The sequence below is a fragment of the Ranitomeya imitator genome, chromosome 5 (genome assembly GCF_032444005.1).
Source record: "Ranitomeya imitator isolate aRanImi1 chromosome 5, aRanImi1.pri, whole genome shotgun sequence".
Lineage (NCBI taxonomy): Eukaryota > Metazoa > Chordata > Amphibia > Anura > Dendrobatidae > Ranitomeya > Ranitomeya imitator.
Window position 1 is genome coordinate 484,161,768 of NC_091286.1, and position 18,337 is coordinate 484,180,104.

The window sequence follows — 18,337 nt, forward strand, 5'->3', positions numbered from 1 at the left end:
AAGTGTTTTTATTCATTTAATTGATTAAGTAAAACATGATGAGTAAAATGCAGAAAAATTGCAAGTGGTAGAATAATCTCCTGCAAATGATAAATGTGTGCACATACGCTTAGAGGAAGGTGATGGCTAAATAACACAATTATCATCTGCCGACAATTACTGAGTCCATATCAAAATTGGGATCAGGCATATGACGTTCTGCAATGCATGGCCTGGTGGTGGCTATCTTAGCCCAAGAATTACAGCTTTATGAACTTCTATGAGGCTTTCACGCTTGGGTCGGGGTTCCCATGGCCAGTCTTTGCATCAGCGGTCTGTCCTCAGACATCTGCTAAGTCTTAAGGCCTAAGTAATGAAAAGGGAGGATTAAATATCTCACATGTCTTGGTGAATGAATAAGGAACTTATAACTTCATGTCCATAAATAGAAAGAGGCAGCACTCACTGTTCCTGGTGCAATCCTTTATTCAGTAGTGTGCATATATGGCGGTGGGAGACATGTGTAGACAAATGCAGACTGTGGCCGTTTCGCACTGCATATGCTTCTATAGGTCCAAAGGTGATAACTTCAACTGATTCCTTCTATCTTGGTATCCAGCATTTGATAGCACTGTTTGTACATATTTAGGTTGACAAATATGAATATATATATATGTATTCAGTATTCCCTACATATACATTGTTTCTTAGTAAATTGCCATACAACATTTTAAATATTAAACTAAACATAAACATATGTCCTGTGGGCAAACAGAATAATAAGATCACATGTTTTCTATTACACAGAGCTGACATTTTCAGCTAGTATTATTATCTGATATACCTAGAAATAGGCTTTCTTCGCAAAACGTAATTTTGCTAGTGACCCTGAAATAAACACGAAATGAGATTGTGATAGCTTACTGAATATCATGCAAGCAGGAAATGACCCAGGAGGGATGTTTATAAATATTATTTTCTCTTCCCGGTGCCAATTCCAGGTTTTGAGGTGTCTCATTTTATTAAAATAGTCTAGGTGTCATTATATTCTGATCATAGGTACTACAGTGGTCCGTGAGTCATCAGGAAACTAAGAAAGATCATTTAATAAAATCTTACTTCATGTCAGTTTATATTAGAGGTTAGATTCCCTCAATACAATCAAACAGCGTTATTCTCGGTACCTTTTTTGTACCGTAAAGTAGCTGGCAGTTTAATGAAAGTATAATACGCAGATTTCTAAGAGATTTAATGATAAGTTACAATGTATGGCTTTATTGTGTTCATTTAAGCAAATATTAATAATCTACTATATAATTGTCTAAGGGTCACTTCCGTCTTTCTGTCTGTCTTTCTGTCACAGATATTCATTGGTCGTGGCCTCTGTCTGTCATGGAATCCAAGTCGCTGATTGGTTGTGGCAAACCGCCCTCGACCATTGCCACGACCAATCAGCGACGCCCGCAGTCCAGCGGCAATATGGCCGCTCTTTCCTCCCCGCAGTCAGTCAGTGCCCGCTCCATACTCTCCTCCAGTCAGCCCTCACACAGGGTTAATGCCAGCGTTACCGGACCGCGGGGTAACGCACTCCGGTTACGCAGCTATTAACCCCGTTTGACCAACTTTTTACTATTGATGCTGCGTATGCAGCATCAATAGTAAAACGATCTAATGTTAAAAATAATAATAATAAAAAATGTTATTCTCACCCTCCGCCGTCACGTCCTGTCCTCGGCACTGCAAGTGCCAGGTTCCGCTTCCAAAGATGCTATGGGAGAAGGACCTTCCATGACTTCACGGTCATGTGACCGCCACATCATCACAGGTCCTGCACTCATACCAATCCTGGGACCGGAAGCTGCCTGGTGCACCGCACACAAGCGCCGGAACTACAACGGGCTCTTCGGAATGTGAGTATATGTTTCTTTTTTATTTTGTAACCTGTTACAAACGTGCCTGGGCAATATCCTACGTAGCTGGGCAATATACTACATGTCTGTGCTATATACTACGTGACTGGGCAATATACTACGTGTCTGTGCTGTATACTACGTGGCTCTGTGCTGTATACTACGTCGCTATGCAAAATACTATGTAGCTGGGCAATATACTACGTGGCTCTGTGCTGAATACTACGTCGCTGTGCAATATACTACGTGGCTGGGCAATATACTATGTGACTGGGCAATATACTATATGATAGGGCAATATACTACATGGGCTGTGCAATATACTACGTGGGCTGTGCAATATACTACTTGGGCTGTGCAATATACTATGTGGCTGGGCAATATACTACATCACTGGGCAATATACTATGTGACTAGGCAATATACTACGTGGCTCTGCTGTATACTACGTCGCTGTGCAATATACTACATGGCTGGGCAATATACTACGTCACTGGGCAATATACCACGTGTCTGTGCTATACACTTCGTGGCTCTGTGCTGTATACTACGTCGCTATGCAAAATACTATGTGGCTGGGCAATATATTACGTCGCTGTGCAATATACTACGTGGCTGGGCAATATACTATGTGATAGGGCAATATACTACATGGGCTGTGCAATATACTACAAGGGCTGTTCAGTATACTATGTGGCTGGGCAATATACTACATCACTGGGCAATATACTATGTGACTAGGCAATATACTATGTGGCTCTGCTGTATACTACGTCGCTCTGCAATATACTACGTGGCTGGGCAATATACAACGTCACTGGGCAATATAATATGTGGGCTGTGCAATATACTACGTGGCTCTGCTGTATACTACGTCACTGTGCAATATACTACATGGCTGGGCAATATACTATGTGGGCTGTGCAATATACTATGTGGCACTGCTGTATACTACGTCGCTGTGCAATATACTACATGGCTGAGCAATATAATACGTGGCTCTGTGCTGTATACTACGTCGCTGTGCAATATACTATGTGACTGGGCAATATACTACGTCGCTGGGCAATATACGTCGCTGGGCAATATACTACGTGACTGGGCAATATACTACGTCGCTGGGCAATATACTACGTCGCTGGGCAATATACTACGTGACTGGGCAATATACTACGTGACTGGGCAATATACTACGTTATTGGGCAATATACTACGTGGCTGGGCAATATACTACGTCACTGGGCAATATACTACGTGACTGGGCAATATACTACGTGGGCTGTGCAATATACTATGTGGCTCTGCTGTATACTACGTCGCTGTGCAATATACTACATGGCTCTGTGCTTTATACTATGTCGCTGTGCAATATACTACGTCGCTGGGCAATATACTACGTCGCTGGGCAATATACTATGTGACTGGGCAATATACTACGTGACTGGGCAATATACTACGTGACTGGCCAATATACTACATGGTTGGGCAATATACTACGTGACTGGGTAATATACTATGTGGCTGGGCAATACAGTACATGGCTGGCCAATATAGTACGTGGCTGGGCAATATAGTATGTGGCTGGGCAATATTCTACGTGGCTGGGCAATATACTACGTGGCTGGGCAATATAGTATGTGGCTGGGCAATATACTATGTGACTGGGCAATATACTACGTGGACATGCATATTCTAGAATACCCGATGCATTAGAATCGAGCCACCATCTAGTAATAATAATAATAATAATAATAATAATAATAATAATAATAATAATAATAATAATAAATCTTATTATTACTACAGCTTGAGTACCAAAATATCTAAAGCAAATGGATTGCTCTGAATATCAAATGAAAAAACGAATCATTATCTTTGGGTAACACCTTACAGGTCCTTCTCAAAAAATTAGCATATAGTGTTAAATTTCATTATTTACCATAATGTAATGATTACAATTAAACTTTCATATATTATAGATTCATTATCCACCAACTGAAATTTGTCAGGTCTTTTATTGTTTTAATACTGATGATTTTGGCATACAACTCCTGATAACCCAAAAACCCTGTCTCAATAAATTAGCATATTTCACCCATCCAATCAAATAAAAGTGTTTTTTAATAACAAACAAAAAAACCAACAAATAATAATGTTCAGTTATGCACTCAATACTTGGTCGGGAATCCTTTGGCAGAAATGACTGCTTCAATGCGGCGTGGCATGGAGGCAATCAGCCTGTGACACTGCTGAGATGTTATGGAGGCCCAGGATGCTTCAATAGCGGCCTTAAGCTCATCCAGAGTGTTGGGTCTTACGTCTCTCAACTTTCTCTTCACAATATCCCACAGATTCTCTATGGGGTTCAGGTCAGGAGAGTTGGCAGGCCAATTGAGCACAGTAATACCATGGTCAGTAAACCATTTACCAGTGGTTTTGGCACTGTGAGCAGGTGCCAGGTCGTGCTGAAAAATGAAATCTTCATCTCCATAAAGCATTTCAGCCGATGGAAGCATGAAGTGCTCCAAAATCTCCTGATAGCTAGCTGCATTGACCCTGCCCTTGATGAAACACAGTGGACCAACACCAGCAGCTGACATGGCACCCCACACCATCACTGACTGTGGGTACTTGACACTGGACTTCAGGCATTTTGGCATTTCCTTCTCCCCAGTCTTCCTCCAGACTCTGGCACCTTGATTTCCGAATGACATGCAAAATTTGCTTTCATCAGAAAAAAGTACTTGGGACCACTTAGCAACAGTCCAGTGCTGCTTCTCTGTAGCCCAGGTCAGGCGCCTCTGCCGCTGTTTATGGTTCAAAAGTGGCTTTACCTGGGGAATGCGGCACCTGTAGCCCATTTCCTGCACACGCCTGTGCACGGTGGCTCTGGATGTTTCCACACCAGACTCAGTCCACTGCTTCCTCAGGTTCCCCAAGGTCTGGAATCTGGAATCGGTCCTTCTCCACAATCTTCCTCAGGGTCCGGTCTCCTCTTCTCATTGTACAGCGTTTTCTGCCACATTGTTTCCTTCCAACAGACTTACCATTGAGGTGCCTTGATACAGCACTCTGGGAACAGCCTATTTGTTGAGAAATTTCTTTCTGGGTCTTACCCTCTTGCTTGAGGGTGTCAATGATGGCCTTCTTGACATCTGTCAGGTCGCTAGTCTTACCCATGATGGGGGTTTTGAGTAATGAACCAGGCAGGGAGTTTATAAAAGCCTCAGGTATCTTTTGCATGTGTTTAGAGTTAATTAGTTGATTCAGAAGATTAGGGTAATAGGTCGTTTAGAGAACCTTTTCTTGATATGCTAATTTATTGAGACAGGTTTTTTGGGTTATCAGGAGTTGTATGCCAAAATCATCAGTATTAAAACAATAAAAGACCTGACAAATTTCAGTTGGTGGATAATGAATCTATAATATATGAAAGTTTAATTGTAATCATTACATTATGGTAAATAATGAAATTTAACACTATATGCTAATTTTTTGAGAAGGACCTGTACATTATTTTTAAAGTATTTTTTTATTGGGTGCTGAACTGGCTCTATCACTATAGCTCATCCAGCTCTAAGCAATCATTGACTTCAGTGTGATCTGAAATTTGCCTCCTGTCTTGTAGATTAGAGAAGCATTCCCATCAAAGTTTTCATCCTGTTAATATATTGGAATCATTCTATTATATAACACTGTGTAATACAATTGCTCATTTTACCTTTCTACCCAGTTATTTTTTTTCTCTGTTCTATGGTGAAACAGGAAGTGTCTTGTCCCTGCTTTTATCATTCCCCTCTTCAAATTTTGCCCCAGATTGTACCTCCTTCCCTCTGACAGAGACTTTTGCAGTGACTTATGTCTCTCAAAGGAAAATTGACCTCCTGTTTCTACATACAGCTGAGAAGAATTCAAAATGAGCAAATGTGAGTGGACAGTGGTAGATAATATGATGATTGCAATATATTAAGAGGATAAAAACTTTGATGGGCTTCATTATGATTGTTGGCCTCTCTCAACTTATTTCTTCACCCCTACCTTATGCTATCACTCCAATTGTTTTCTTTGACTTCTGAGCACTGCAAAAGAACTCCACAAGTACATGGAGACATTTTTAAATTGTAAGTATTCACTTGATTGTAACCTTACAGTCCTTAGCAAGGTGTTCGGTAGAAATACAATATCTGAAGCAAGCTTCTTTAGACGCTCCTTGCGTTCTTGGAGCTGTTAATTTCTGAAGCCGATACATTTCTTCACCGGATGTGGCTTCTTGTGGATGGGACACTGATGGTTTGGATTCACAACTCTTTCACCTTTGTCACCCTCGCCAGGAGCCGAAAATGGTGTGGGAAGAGAGTCCGTCATTGTTACCGATACTGGGCCTCTACATTTTTTGTCAATTTGATGAGGGCTCTCATACTTGGGAGCAGATGAAGCTGTGTCGGTGGGTTCTCCACAGGTGAAGCTTGGGTTGACCTTACAGTCTGCAATATCTTTAATGAACTCGCAGAAGTAGGAGAATGGAGGAAAGGACATCTGATGTTCCTTTTTGTATCTTGTCCCAAGAGTAGTCCACCTGTCTTGCATGTTATATGGCAGCTTGGTGACTATGGGTTTCAACCCACGTGCGGTGTCCAGGTAGCTGAGACCAGGTAATTGTGTGTCTGTCTTGACCAGCTGGAGTTCGAACAGAAGGTCGCTGAGTTCCTGGAATTTTGAAGCTTCCTTAGTTTTTGGGTTGGTCATCAAACCTTGTGAAACTGGTGTTGTTAAATTCTTGGCAAATCATGTACCTCGCAAAGTCTGACATGTCTCTTTTTTCTGACTTTGGGAGCACACTTGCTGGCTGTTCACTTTGGTTGTAGCTTCTTGGTTCAGAAATGTGGGAACGTATAGAGCGACATAAGCATTTAACCAAGCAACCGGTTTGGTGTATACAGTCTCTGTCATATGTAGGGCTGAAGTTATGCAGTTGTCAAGGGTATAGTGGCTTCCCATCATCATAGGTTACATGTAAATGTTGGCATATGAAGTTTGCTGAGGTGCAGTGTTTGGCTGCGTGTTGGAGCATAAAATTAGATTCGGGTTTGGACATTGGTTGTGCATTGGACTGATCTTGAACGCTGGGAGCTGCAGGCAAATCAGCATCTTGGTGCCTTGGAGATGTGTCGGAACTGACAGGAACGTTAGTGGGGATACGTGGTTCATTGTTTTGGCTTAGTACATAGTCTCTTGTGCGCTTAAGGGGGTCTTCTGTATCTATCTCACACAAGCTGATACTGTCCCCTTGTCTCCCACTTAGAGCTTGTTCAAAGACCTTTACCCTTGCCCTGGCTGTCGCATGTTTGCAATCTTTCTAGAGGACTTCTATTTCCACCTTCCTATGAGCAGATTCAGCTTCCATGTCTGCCTTCTTCTCTGCTTTCTTTTGGGCAAAGACGGCTTGCACCTTTTGTAGTTTCTGGTTTGTCATGCGCTTTTATAAGCTGTTCACTGAGGGTAGAGAATTTTGATGCACTTTATCTGGATGAGTGCTTTGAGTACTTAGCGGACCTGGATTTGTGAGATGGCTCTTCTGACATCTGTAATAAGATTCCAGATAATCTGTAATAAGAGTCCAGGAGAAACAGAGTTGATATTCTCTGAAATCTTGTATTAAGTACAATGTAGCAGGTGGAAAGAGTAATCCAAACAGAGAATTACACATGTACATCCAAAGATGGATACAGCAAACTGATAATGAAGAAGGGAGGAGCAAAGCTAACATCATCAACTACAGGAGAGACAAAGGGAAAAACTTCAGAGGGCAGAGCTTCACTCTAGCAACAGCAGAATTAAGTGCATAACACCAAAAATACATAAGTTGTTCCCATTCGTGGAACACAACAGTAAGTAGGATCAAGAGATGACTGAACCAAGAGCGAAATATGGATGAATATAACATTAAAGGAACAAATTCAAAGGGAAGGAAATCATAAGGGATTTATCAACTGTTAAATTTTCTTTAATAAGAAATAATATTATATTACAGCCACCGACAAACACTAAAGCTATGTTCCCACAAGGTGTAGTTGGTGAGTTGTTTGTGTTGCAGAATTTCTTTGCACCCATTAGTTAAAAAAGATTGCTGGCATTTTATTTCATTTTTTTTAGTACGTTTTTGACATTCATTTTAATTTAATTTTTGGTGATACATTTTTTGTCTCCTTTTGGTACATCATGTTTTTAATAAAGTTGCTTTGTTTTTTTGTTTTTGATATATCTTGGTATTTGACGCTAACAAAACTTTATTGATACAGTCATGTGTGAATTAAATGCGGAAATGAACTAACTGCACATTATAGAAAACTTAATAAAAACTCATCTTGTGAACATAACCCAAAAAGCCTTTTTTTACCAATCTCACCACAGGACATTGTGGGTGAGTTGGCTTTTTTTATATTTCCATAGCATTGTCTGCATGTTGTAAAAATTGTCATTTCTCTCTATAGGACAATTTTAAATTATGAAGACTGGAGTGGGAACACTGATTTCTACTCTTAGGGCTCATACCCATATGTGAGAAAAAAACGGTCCGATTTCTGGACCTAAAAAACGGAGGCAAAACATGTGAGTGTCGTGCAAGTGTCATGCGATGTCAATGCAATTTTTTATCGCAATATCCATATGACATCCGTATGCAATCTGTGTGCAATTCGATTTTAACATGAGCTTTTACATTCCGCAGTTCTCTGACATTTACACATCGTTTTAAAACAAAATATTGTTCAAAACACACACATATATATATATATATATATACACACACACATATATATATGTGACAGATAGATAGATAGATAGATAGAGCGATAGATAGAAAAGCCGGAAATTCCTGTGCGCTTACAGTAAAATCACACTGACAAGTTGCAATATATATATATATATATATATTTATATATTTGTCAGTGAGACACACACATATATATATATATATTTATATTTCATATAGCGCTAGATAGCATAAATTCAATTGCCGGCTTTTGCTATCTCCTTCACAAGCCCGACAGGATATGACACATGCTTTACATACAGTAAAACATTTCATATCCCTTAATTTTTACATATTCCGCACTAATAATGTTCCAAGTGTATGTGTGCAAAATTTGGGAGCTGTAGCTGTTAAAATAAAGGCCCCGTCAGAGCCACTGAACATAGGAGAAAATGCTTGTGAATACAACCTTAGGGCTCATACTCACTTGCTAGCAAAACGGACGAGTGCAATCCAATAAAAAATTGGATTGCACTCGGACCAATGTTAGTCAATAGGTGACATTTCATTTGCGATTTTTTTTTCTCAGCCAAAATTGAATTGAGAAAAAAATCGCAGCATGATGAGATTTGCTAGATAGCTTAAAAGCCAGTAATTCAATTGCCGGCTTTTGCTATCTCCTTATCAAACCTGACAGGATATGAGACATGGTTTACATACAGTAAACCATTTGATATCCCTTATTTTTTTTTACATATTCCTCACAAATAATGTTACAAGTGTCTGTGTGTAAAATTTGGGAGCTGTAGCTGTTAAAATAAAGAGTTAATTCACGGAAAAAACTGGCGTGGGCTCCCGCACAATTTTCTCCGCCAGAGTGGGAAAGCCAGTGACTGAGGGCAGATATTCATAGCCTAGAGAGGAACCATGGTTATTGCCCCCCAGGCTAAAAACATCTGCCCACAGCCACCCCAGAAAAGGCGCATCTGTAAGATGCACCTTTTCTGGCACTTAGCCTCTCTCTTCCCACTCCCCTGTAGCTGTGGGACATGGGGTAATAAAGGGTTAATGTCACCTTGCTAACGTAAGGTGACATTAAACCTGGTTAATAATGGAGAGGTGTCAATAAGACACCTATCATTATTAACCCAATAGTAATAAAGGGTTAAAAAAACACACACATTAGGAAAAAATTATTTTCATGAAATAAATACACAGGGTGTTGTAATATGTTTATTATATGCTCAATCCAAATGATGACCTATGTCTTATTTAAAAAATGTAAAAAAAACAAACAACAATATCCCATACCTCTTTGCTGCTACAGTCATGTCCCACGATGTAACTCCATCAGAAAGGGTTAAATAATTTTACAACCAGGAGCTCTGCTAAGGCAGCTGTGCTCCTGACTGTAAAAACTGTGTGAATTTTTGAGAATATTTTCTCACGCTCGAGTTCATATGAGGCTATGCCAGCAGGGGGCGCAGCACCGCAAGTCTAGGTAGCTACGTTCCCCTGCTTTCCATTCATTCCCCAGTTTTCACAGTCAGGAGCACAGATGCACCTTTTCTGGGGTGGCTGGGGGCAGATGTTTTTAGCCAGGGGGGCCAATATCCATGGTCCCTCTCTAGGCTATGAACATCAGCCCTCAGTCACTAGCTTTCCCACTCTGGTGGAGAAAAATGCTCGGGAGCCCACGCCAGTTTTTTCCATGAATTAACCCTTTATTTTATCAGCTACAGCTCTCAAATTTTTCACACAGACACTTGCAACATTATTAGTGAGTAGGGTTGAGCGACTTTTACTTTTTTAGGGTCGAGTCGGGTTTCGCGAAACCCGACTATCTCAAAAGTTGAGTCGAGTGAAATCGGCTGATTATGGCGAAAAGTCGGGGATCGACCGAAACACGAAAACCAATGCAAAGTCAATGGGAAACTTTTTTCTCTCTCTCTCTTTCTCTCTCTCTCTTTCTCTCTCCTCCATCCCTGAACAGAAAAGCTGGTGTTACACATTGCAAATCGCTACAGCGCACAAGCGACAAGATGGCGATGGGCGTCCACACCCCTAAGACCTATGTCATCACTCTGCCCACGCTCCTTCATTGGCTGAAAAAATGGCGCCAAATGCGTCATATGAAACGCGACTTTGGCGCGAAGATCGGGTCAGGTTTCATGAAACCCGACTTTGCCAAAAGTCGGCGACTTTTGAATTTGTCCGATCCGTTTCGCTCAAGCCTATTAGTGAGGAATATGTAAAAAAATAAGGGATATGAAATGGTTTACTGTATGTTTACTGTATGTAAACCATGTCTTATATCCTGTCGGGTTTTGGAAGGAGATAGCAAAAACCGGCAATTGAATTACTGGCTTTTATGCTATATAGCTCTGTATTAAAAAAAAAAATATATATATATATATATATACATATATATATATATATATATATATATATATATACACATGTGTATATATATATATATATACAGTATATATATATATATATATATATATATATATATATACACATGTGTATATATATATGTGTGTGTCACTGAAAACTATATATATATACACACATATACATATATATATATATATATACACTAGATGGTGGCCCAATTCTAACGCATCGGGTATTCTAGAATATGCATGTCCACGTAGTATATTGCACAGCCCACATAGTATATTGCCCAGCCACGTAGTATATTGCCCAGTTACGTAATATATTGCCCAGTGACATAGTATATTGCCCAGACATGTAGTATATTGCACAGCGACGTAGTATACAGCACAGAGGCACGTAGTATACAGCACAGACATGTAGTATACTGCCCAGTCACGTAGTATATTTGCCAGTCACGTAGTATATTGCCCAACTACGTAGTATATTGCTCAGCCACGTATGTAACAGGTTAAAAAATAAAAAAGAAACATATACTCACCTTCCGAGGGGCCCCTTGTAGTCCTGGCCCTGTGTGCGGTGCATGCGGCAGCTTCCGGTCCCAGGTTTGGTATGAGCGCAGGACCTGTGATGACGTCACAGTCACATGACCGTGACGTCATGGCAGGTCCTGCCCGCATAGCATCCTTAGCACCGGAACCTGCCGCTTGCACTGCCGAGGACAGGGCGCGACGTCAGAGGGGGAGAATAAAATTTTTATATTATTATTATTTGTAACATTAGATCTTTTTAAAAAGTTGGTCACAAAGGGTTAATAGCTGCGTAACCAGAGTGCATTACACCACGCACCGGTAACGCTGGCATTAACCTTGTGTGAGGGCTGACTGGATGACTGGAGGGTAGTATGGAGCGGGCACTGACTGCGGGGAGAAAAAAGCGGCCATATTGCCGCCGGACTGATTGGTCGTGGCAATGGTCGTGGGCGTTTTGCCATGACCAATTAGCAATTTGGATTCCATGACAGATAGAGGCCGCGGCCAATGAATATCCGTGACAGACAGACAGAAAGACAGACAGAAGGACAGACAGAAGGACAGACAGAAAGACGGAAGTGACCCTTAGACAATTATATAGTGGATATATACCTATTCTATGTGTAAATATCTATTCTACTCTAAATGGTCAGTGTGATTTTACTGTACACCGCGCTGAATTACCGGCTTTTCAAAGAACACCGATGCGTGAGAATCGGACAGCACTTGCATGGTGCGAGTGCTGTGCCATTTTTTTCTCGCACCAATAGACTTGCATTGACAAGTCTCGTCCAGAGACTCACAGCAAATCTCATCATGCTGCAATTTTTTTCTCGATCCGATTTCGACTGAGAAAAAAATCGCAAATGAGATGTCACCTATTGACTAACATTGGTCCGAGTGCAATCAGATTTTTTATTGGATTGCACTCATCCATTTTGCTCGCAAGTGAGTATGAGCCCTAAGGTTGTATTCACAAGCATTTTCTCCTATGGTCAGTGGCTCTGACGAGGCTTTTCTAAACCCTGCTCCACCAACAAACAGGAATTTAGTGTATGTCCCAATGGGGCCATTGACTATAATGGTGGAAGCAGAGACACCAGTGTGCATTGCCATGCTTCATTTTAGGTAATTTACACCTAGTGGAGGTGAGCACCAAGATGTAGTAGAAAACATGTTTAGGCCTGTTTCACACGTCAGTGTCGCCGGTACGTGAGGTGACAGTTTCCTCACGTACCGGAGACACTGACACACGTAGACATATAAAAATCAATGCATCTGTGCAGATGTCATTGATTTTTTGTGGATCGTGTCTCAGTGTGCCAAACTGGGAGACATGTCAGTGTTCGTGGGAGCGCACGTATTACACGGACCCATTAAAGTCAATGGGTCCGTGTAAAACACGTACCGCACACGGACGTTGTCCATGTGCAGTCCGTGTGCCGTGCAGGAGACAGCGCTACATTAAGCGCTGTCCCCCCCACTGGTGCTGAAGCCGCGAGTCATATCTTCCCTGCTGCAGAGAAGATATGAATAATAGTGTTTAAAATAAAGATCTATGTGCCCCCCGCACTCCCAACCCCTGTGTGCCCCCCCGCTGTTCTGAAAATACTCACCCAGCTCCCTCGTTGGCTGTTGCTGCTTCCTGTTCTGGCCGCATCTTCTCCTGTATGCGGTCACGTGGGGCCGCTCATTTACAGTAAAGAATATGCGGCTCCACCTCCCATAGGGGTGGAGCCGCATATTCATTACTGTAATCGGCGGCCCCACGTGACCGCATACAGGAGAAAATGCGGCCAGAACAGGAAGCAGCGCCGGCGAGGGAGCGAGCCAGGTGAGTATTTTCAGAACAGCGGGGGGCGCACAGGGGGTGGGAGGGTGGGGGCACATAGATCTTTATTTTAAACACTATTATTCATATCTTCGCTGCAGCAAACGCTGTTGCAGGGAAGATATGAATCGTGTCTTCAGCACCAGATGCTGGTACGTGTGGTACCCAGCACTGTGCGTGTGGTACCCAGTGTGAGATAATCAACTTTTTATTTCATGCACCAGACGATGATATCAACCTAGAAGACATGACAATACAGAACTAGAAACAAGCCTCAAGGAATTGTGGGTGCTAGAAGTGTTCTGCTCAAGCAGATGTTACATTACAACAATGATAAACTTATATTTTAATATCGTGACTTTAGTTTATCCAAGAAACTTAACGTATATTCCAATCCTGTATGTTAAATTGCATAGACTGTTTATTCACATATGACATTCACATTACAGACCACAATGTCCAACCAGGATGTGATTTTAATGAATATGTTTTTATGAGTCGTGAGTGTCCTAGATACGTCTTCCTTTGTTCTCATGCAATCGGGTATCGGCCGATACTTGCGGTATCGGAATTCTGATACCGAGATCCGATATTTTTGTGGTATCGGGTATCGGTATCGGAGGTGTAAAATAAAGAATTAAAATAAAAAATATTGTTATATTCACCTCTCCGGCGGCCCCTGGAACATCTCCGCGAGTCACCGGCGTCCGGCAGGCTTCTTTGTTCAAAATGAGCGCCTTTAGGACCTGTGGAATGACGTCGCGGCTTCTGATTGGTCGTGTGCCACCCATGTGACCGCCACGCGACCAATCAGAAGCCGCGACGTCATTCCTCAGATAAATTCCTAGAATGAGCACCGTTAGGACCTGTGGAATGACATCGCGGCTTCTGATTGATCGCGTGGCAGTCACATGGGCGGCACGCGACCAATCAGAAGCCGCGACATCATTCCACAGGTCCTAAAGGCGCTCATTTTGAACAAAGAAGCCTGCCGGACGCCGGTGACTCGCGGTGATGTTCCAGGGGCCGCCGGAGAGGTGAATATAACAATATTTTTTAGTTTAATTCTTTATTTTACACCTCACTATGGATCCCAGGGCCTGAAGGAGAGTTTCCTCTCCTTCAGACCCTGGGAGCCATCAAGATACCTTCCGATACTTGATGTCCCATTGACTTGTATTGGTATCGGATATCGGTATCGGCGATATCCGATACTTTTCGGGTATCGGCCGATACTATCCGATACCGATACTTTCAAGTATCGGACGGTATCGCTCAACACTACTTCTGACATGTCTCCGAATTTCCAAGCAATACATTTTGTATTTTTTTTTCCTGAAAAAAAAAGCAGTGCTTTCAGACCTCAAATAATGTAAAGAAAACAAGTTAATAATCATTTAGAAACAAGAATACTAACGTTTTAACTCAGGAAGAGTTCAGAAATCAATATTTTGTAGAATAACCATGATTTTTAATCACAGCTTTCATGCGTCTTGGGATGCTTTCCACCAGTCTTTCACACTGCTTCTGGCGCAAAATTTTAAGCAGTTCTTCTTTGTTTGATGGCTTGTGACTATCCATCATCCTCTTGATTACATTCCAGAGGTTTTCAATCGGGTTCAGGTCTGGAGATTGGGCTGCCCATGACAAGGTTTTGATGTGGTGGTTTCTTAAATTTTGCCAGAGCTGTATAATAGGTTGTTGTTCAATACATGAAAACCACAGATAGAATGTATCGGTGGAAAAATGGATGTGTGAATGAGGTCTTATCAATCAACATCTCTTTTCCTTATTAAATTATAGAAAACATATTTTTGTTCAAACAAAAGTGTACCTTAAATTATTCCTTTTTTTGGACTCTAGTTACCTTTTATTAATTCTAGTTCTCCTATTTCAGTGTAATATAGGTGTTTTTGCTCTTTTTTGCTTGTTTTTTTGCTTATGCTTTCTTGGAAGATTCCCCAATATAATAGCAAGATCCCAAGACATGAGATTTTAATAAAATAAAAAAAGCTTTCATCTGCTAAGTATCAGGGAAGATATCTGAAAGTTCAACCCGGTCAATGCAGTATGAAGAATATTCATAGGATGTTTTCTGGAATTTAGCAATCAATATATACTCTACACTATTTTTGAATAATATACTCGTAGCTTGCCTTTAAAAATAATAATGATTTCTCCAATTTTTGACGGAATTACTTATGGAGCACATTGTTACACACTGCTTTCAGATAATTGAACTTGACACTTTACCATAAATCAGTTAAAACAAAAAATCATTAATGATTTGCAACCAATGTTTACGTATACCGTATATACTCGAGTATAAGCCGACCCAAGTATAAGCCGACCCCCCTAATTTTCCCACAAAAAACTGGGAAAACTTATTGACTCGAGTATAAGCCTTGGGTGGAAAATGCAGCAGCTACCGGTTAATGTCAAAAATAAAAATAGATACCAATAAAAGTAAAATTAATTGAGACATCAGTAGGTTAAGTGTTTTTGAATATCCATATTGAATAAGGAGACCCATATAATGCTCCATACAGTTCATGATGGGCCCATAAGATGCTCTATATAAAAATGTGCCACATATAATGCTCCATACAGTTCATTATTGCCCCATAGATGCTCCATATAAAGCTGTGCCCCATATACAATGCTCTGCACCGTTCATTCTTGCCCCATAGCTGTGCCATATAGTGCTCTGCACCGTTCATTATTGCCCCATAGCTGTGCCATATAGTGCTCTGCACCGTTCATTTTTGTCCCATAGCTGTGCCATATAGTGCTCTGCACTGTTCATTATTGCCCCATAGCTGTGCCATATAGTGCTCTGCACCGTTCATTATTGCCCCATAGCTGTGCCATATAGTGCTCTGCACAGTTCATTCTTGCCCCATAACTGTGCCATATCGTGCTCTGCACCGTTCATTCTTGCCCCATAGCTGTGCCATATAGTGCTCTGCACCATTCATTATTGCCCCATAGCTGTTCCATATAGTGCTCTGCACCGTTCATTTTTGTCCCATAGCTGTGCCATATAGTGCTCTGCACCGTTCATTATTGCCCCAATGATGTACCATAGAAAGCTCTGCCATATAGTTTTCTGCACCGTTCATTATTGCCCCATAGCTGTGCCATATAGTGCTCCGCACCGTTCATTATTGCCCCATTGATGTACCATAGAAAGTTCTGCCATTGCTGCTGCAATAAAAAAAAAATGCCACACTCACCTCTCTTGCTTGCAGCTCCCAGCGTCCGGTCCCGGCGTCTCTCCACACTGACTGATCAGGCAGAGGGCGCCGCGCACACTATATGCGTCATCGCGCCCTCTGACCTGCACAGTCAGAGCGGAGAGACGCCGGGAAGATGGAGCGGCACCGGGAAGATGGAGCGGCGCCTGGCGTGTGGAACGGGGATAGGTGAATATGCGATACTTACCTGCTCCCGGCGTCCCGCTCCTTCCCCCGGACAGCTGGTCTTCGGTGCCGCAGCCTCTTCCTCTATCAGCGGTCACCTTTACCGCTGATTAGAGAAATGAATAGGCGGCTCCACCCCTATGGGAGTGGAGTCCATATTCATTTTTTTAATGAGCGGTCCCACGTGACCGCTGAAGAGGGGAAGAGCTGCAGCACCCGAAGACCGTGGGACGGCACGGGGAGCGCCAGGATCGCCGGGACTAGGTAAGTATGCCTCAGCGCCCTCTCCCCCTCACCCGCCGACCCTGCAACCCACCGTGACTCGAATATAAGCCAAGAGGGGCACTTTCAGCCCAAAAATTTGGGCTGAAAATCTCGGCTTATACTCGAGTATATATGGTATATATTTTATTTTACATTTTGTACTTGTTAAAAGATGATTTAATGAAAAACTTGAAGACAAATATGTACTGCCGCCTTTTTTTATTTCAATTTCATTTTTTTTACTTATATATATATTTATATTATATAAAATATAATAAACTTACCAAATAAAAATAAACGTATGTGCTGATAACAATAAAAAATAGCTTACAGTATAGTAAAATTGAAACAGGTACAACAAAATGACCATACCATCTTTATAGTGTGTTTTTTTATTTTTTTATTTTATTTTAATCTATTTCAATATATTTTTCCATTCTGCACCATCAAAAACAGAGACAAGGTAGCTAGAAAAAGCAGTCCTATTTGTCCTGGCAAAGAAATTAACATATTGAGAAACTAAAATTCTCAACAAATCAATTCATTGTCATTCGCTATCCTGTAAAGCTTCAAGTTTCCCAAAAATTACATGTTTAACACTGTGACTGTATTGAGCCTCCTTTTACTCATTTAAAGGGAACCTGTAAGAAGGATTTGTACAGTAACCTAAAGAGTGAGGTTGGTGCCATTATACTGATTAAAATGATAACTTGGTTGATGAAATCCATATTGTGATTGTTTAGTAATCTTTATTTTCAGTTATGAGTTAATGATATGCTCGTACTCCCGGATGGCCTGTGGTGGGTCTTCATGTGGTGCTCTGATTACCGTATTTTTCAGACTGTAAGGGTACGTGTCCACGTTCAGGATGGCCGGCAGATTTGACGGAGCGGCAAACTCGCTCCGCCCAAAGCTCCGCCCCTTCTGAAGACGCGATGATGCCGGATGTGTTCATTGCACACATCCGGAATCATCGCACCCACACACATAGGGCCCTGTGATTTACCTTGCGGCGGCGCAGCGTCACCGCAAGGTAAAAGGACATGCAGCGATCTATAAAGACGCACCGCATGTCCGGAATCGCAGGGCCACCGGATGCGTGTTACCACGCATAGTGGAGACGGGATTTCATGAAATCCCCTCCACTATGCTGTAACATCTGGATGCTGCGTGTTTGACGCTGCATTTCTATGCAGCGTCAAACACGCAGCGTTTCCTGAATGTGGAAACATCCCCTAAGACACACC